General features: G+C 44.1%; 1 long non-coding RNA gene across 1 annotated transcript; it reads right to left on the bottom strand.

Annotated features, from left to right (window-relative positions):
- Nucleotides 1-2335: 2335 nt before the first annotated feature.
- On the bottom strand, nucleotides 2336-4582 carry LOC111591193 (uncharacterized). Its single transcript, XR_002750361.2, has 3 exons — nucleotides 4131-4582; nucleotides 3704-4017; nucleotides 2336-3348 (listed from the first exon to the last, which is right to left on the bottom strand). It is a non-coding gene; the product is annotated as an uncharacterized lncRNA (long non-coding RNA).
- Between the last annotated feature and the right edge of the window lie 393 nt (nucleotides 4583-4975).

The raw sequence follows: 4975 nt of genomic DNA, 5'->3' as shown, positions 1-4975 counted from the left end.
AGTCATGTGGTTAATGGTGCTTTAAGATTGTCTTAAATTAGTGTCTTAGTTTAAATTGGTATTAGTTTGAATTGGTATCTTAATGATGAATAGTGGTAGGTTGATATTCCTGTGATATATCCACTATTTTGGTTTAACTCTGATTATGTGCATTTGTGTGTTATAGCATCATGGTTTGATTCTTGCCACAATGCATACTAAAAAGTGCTAAGGTGTAGAAATGTTTCGATTTGCCTAAGTATGTGCAAATTGGCGTCTGAGGCCAAAATTATGTTTTTGAAGTAAGCACTTATTTAGGGGGAGCATTCTATAATCTTAGAATTAAAATTTGTGCTTCAAATCTTATTCTCATGTAAGCTTTAATTGTGTTGCCATCAATCACCAAAAAGGGGGAGATTGAAAGCTCTCCTGTGGGTTTTGGTGTTTGGATGACAACTTAATTAAAGGTCTAACAAGTGTACTAAGTGTTGAACAGGTGCTTAAAGTAAAGCCTACAGGGTTCAACACAAGTGAACAAATGTGATGGTCCAAGAACTGGATTATGGATACATAATGGACATCACAAGTAAGATGGACATTGCAAAAGTGAGACTCGGGTGCGTAGCTTGGAGACAACTGATCAAGCCAAGGACGAAGGCAAGAAAAGCTTCGAGGTACCAAGTGCACGGGAGAAGGTCAAGGAGGCTGAGGAACCCAAAGCCAAGGGTGAAGAAGAAGGCTTGCAAAGTCAAGGGTGATCGAGTTGAGAACAGCTATGGCACATCAAGGATCACTACATAAGGACGTGACTTACAACCAATGAGGTGACAGCTACAGTTATGTGGTGTAAGTCATAAGGCTCAAGACCAAGCTCTAAGAAGGAGATCAAGGTCACTAGAAGGAGAACAAGTGTCAAAACCAGAACTGGAAGCAGCCCAAAAGAGCTAAGTTCACCTTGATCTTTAGTTTGGGTTGTTCCTATGTTTGGAGATGTTCTATGTGATCTTTGCAGGATGTTGGAGCCAAGAAATGTCAGTCTAGATCAAGTCAAGCAGACTTGATGATTTATGAGCCCAACATCAAAGCTCAAGCATTTGGAATACTATAGATTTAATAATTAAGAGAAGGTATGTTTCTATACTTAGTACATTGGTTTTGTGGACTAATATACTTGTCTAAGTGTTAGAAACAGAAAGAAGAAGAAAAGAAGAGAGGTGCAAAGGGCTTGGCTATGTACAGCCAAGGCAGCTCAGTCTGGCACACCGGACTGTCCGGTGGTGCACCGGACAGTGTCCGGTGCGCCAGGCTGAACTTGAGCAAACTGGTCGCCCTCGGGAATTGACTAGCGACGTACGGCTATAATTCACCGGACTGTCCGGTGTGCACCGGACTGTCCGGTGAGCCAACGGTCGGCCGGGCCAACGGTCGGCCGCGCGATCTGCGCGGAACATGTGGCCGAGCCAACGGCTAGATGGAGGCACCGGACTGTCCGGTGTGCACCGGACATGTCCGGTGCGCCAACGGCTCCCGCATCTGCCAACGGTCGGCTTCGACACAGAAGGAAAGAAATCGGGCACCGGACAGTGTCCGGTGTGCACCGGACTGTCCGGTGCACCACCCGACAGAAAGCTGATATTGCCTTCCAAATGAAGTCCAACGGCTCCTAGGCCCCTTGGGTCTATAAAAGGGGCTCCTAGGCGCCTCCAAGATAGACACAAGTGCAGCCAACAAGTGTAGACATCACTCGAATCAATTCTCACTCTCCCTCGTGTGTGTAACTCTATAGTTTGTGTAGAAGGCACAGCTATAAGCCTTTAGAGAGAGGAATAGTGCTGCAAAGAGCTAGAGCAAGGTCTTGAGCGTATCGTTACTCTGCCGGGGTGCTGCCAAGAAGTTTGTAAGCAGTCGCGGTTCTGTTGTAACCCCACTCAATAGTGAAAGGCTCTATCTGTCATATTGACAGATCTGAGCAAACGGAGGAAGGAGTTGAAATAGACTCCAAGCCCAGGTGTGGCTAACTCCAACGAGGACTAGGCAAGCATTTCAGGCTTGGCCGAACCTCGGGATAAACCCTTGCGTCTGTGTGCTCTGTTCTATCCTGACTCTCTGCCTTACTCGTTTTTATATCAGCACTTCAATACTTATCTGTGTTATAAGCTTGATTTGAAGTGCAGGACATATTGAGACAGGATCTTCCATTCTGCTGCAACCTACTCGAAGAGTCTTCTCACTCCACTGCGTACCAAGTCTTCGAGTAGAGTAAGAATTTAAGTTTTAAAGTAATAAGTTTTATTCGCCTATTCACCCCCCCTCTAGGCGACATCTAGATCCTGTTCCCGGGCCAAAGGGAACTTTCAATTGTATGCACTTTACAACAAATATTACAATTACGGTGGTCGGAAAATGAACAGAGGTTAAGAAGGCCATGTATAATACTGAAGTTTATGTCATTATACCTCCAGACAAGCTAATCTTTCTAGAACCACCAGACAAGCACAAGCTACTCTAAGCCAGCACACATATCTTACTGTCCTACCTCCGAACAAATCAACTTACCTTCCAGCAAGCCTTCCGAAGTAAATAATTTGATTAACATAACTCTCACTACAATGCATTGCACAAACATAGTTCTATATAATATAATTTGAATTGACCTAAGAAAATTTCCTAACTGCATCGACCAAAATCATGAGGTGTACAGATCAGGAGCAACACGCGGCACAGGTCATCGAACTTTCGTACCTTGGTCCGTGACAAGGTTGAAGACAATAGTTGGTTCTAAAGCAAATAAGACCATCTAAAATAGAGTTAGGTAAATTTTGATAGGAGCTAGTTATGCATGTTTTAACGTTTGAAATTAGGTTATTTTATTTACACAAATTGTTTTTGAAAGAATGAATAGGCATATCTGGTGAAGTCTTCTCGATATCACTGACCAAAACAACCACTCCATGTTCTTTGAGAACCTAGTTTTGTAAAAGAACAATATCAGATTTTGATGCAGTCAGAAAAAAAGAAAATTAACATATAACTAAAAAGGCGCACAATACATACTTGATGCCTAGGGTGAGCACCAAAAAGGGATGGTCTAGGACATATGAAGTAACAAAAAAGTCAAAGTAATAGTAAATTTTATTTGACATTACACGTATCATACACGATACTTGAATATATTGGTCTGAAACCTATTTCTTGTGAAACATAAGCATCACTAATAAATTGTGCGAACAAAGATCCAAGTTTCCACATATTCAAAAAAGAATGAGTTGTTGGTACCTATACATCAATGAATGTAGTCATCATCCTGTTACCACCACCCATTCCAACCATCAGTCCTTCACCCTTGTCCATTGTTTATGGAGATCTCACCTGAAGCAAAAAAAACTTTAATAAAACTTTCCATGTATGGTTGGCGACCTGAGTGATGCAACATTTGACAAAATTGAAGGTGAACAACACCATATAATCATATAGACAACAAAAACCACCCCTACGGCATTCAATTAAACATTACCCAGGGCATATTTGGTGTTTTTAATCTTTGAACCCAATATGATTCAAAACTCCAAAGCAATGCAGCAAGCATGCTAAATTAAATAACAGATGCGTACATGTTCCAAAAAATGAATGAGCATGGAGTAACCAAAGACCAAATAGCAGAGAATTACGTGCAAATTGGGAATAGAATGTTAGTCGTTAGGAGTTTAGACATGTTTGCACTTACTATACATACGACACGGGAAGGAGCTTCAAATTAGGTCTCTATATGGCATCTCCCTGGCTCTCCCTTCCCCAACGCTTCATGCGACGCGGATCTCACTTTTGCCGCCGTCTCCCGGGATGACCTGTTGTACTGCGTGGTGTCCCATGTGTTTCCTGGACCAGATCTGATGGGCGCCACCAAGGGAGCGCGTGTGAACAACGTTGGAGACGATGCTGGACGGCGTGGCGCAGCGGGTTCGAAGGAAGGCATCGTGGCTGATGCCGCAGCAGCGACAAGCGAAGCGACCACAACTATGTCGGGTGATGCGGAGGCGGCTGGCGGCGTACGGTTCGTGGGGGCGGGGTGTTGCAGCCAGCGAGATGAGCTTTGTCAGTTCACATCGGAAGGAGGGGGCAGAGGGATAAGGAGCTGTTTGGTGAGAACTTACACGCGAGCGGAGGGGAGCAGGAGCTCGAGAGGGATAGAGTTGCCATTGAAGTCCCTAAGCGGCGACGTCGTCACCGCCTTCTACTTGGCCGTGGCCGACGCGGTGGCCGGGCAAAGGTGTTTGAGGGGATGGGCGATGGGGATCCTGGCGACAAGCAGTTAGAGAGAAGTAGAAGCGTTGGGGCTGAGCTCGATGTATAACCCAGCGTCATCTCGAAGGATTTCTTTTCATGTGCTATTGAGGCCGGACGGAGGGAGTGAGGAGGAAGAGAGACGGAGCGAGGAAGCATCACTAGAACTAGAAGTCTCCAGAGGAGACAGGAACGAGAAGTGCACGGGAGAGCACGCGATGAAGGTGGGCCAATGATACACGATCGAATGGACACAAAGATTTTGGACGACGTGGATGGGCTAGAAAGAGGCGGTTTGGACCGGCTTTAATAATAAGGAAATCAGCTCCTAGAGCTGAAGTTGTCGGCACGGTCCGAACCCATTAGGCTTTGGTCTTCTTTTTTTTTTACCCACCACAACACAAAATATTTACGGTTAGCCCGTGACGTATCTAGATACTAACTGCTAGATCTAACCTGATCCGAAGCATGTGAGGCTGATGATTGTGTCGTGCCGGCCCAAGCACGGCATAGACAAAAATATATATATTTAAAAAATGCAGCGTTAAAATATTTATAACTTTGTTATAGACTTAAAAAAATATGAGAAAAACAATGTTTTCTACAACCTTTGTGGAGATAAAAATATTAGAGCATGAATTAACTATTTCAACATTACTTTTCTAATTCGTGCCTTGTTTTATATGGTGCCGATCCAAACACGGTTTATCTAGTC

Source organism: Zea mays, chromosome 3 (genome assembly GCF_902167145.1).
Source record: "Zea mays cultivar B73 chromosome 3, Zm-B73-REFERENCE-NAM-5.0, whole genome shotgun sequence".
Classification (NCBI taxonomy): Eukaryota; Viridiplantae; Streptophyta; class Magnoliopsida; order Poales; family Poaceae; genus Zea; species Zea mays.
Note: the sequence above shows the minus strand (reverse complement) of the source record. Positions and strands in the feature narration are given on the sequence as shown.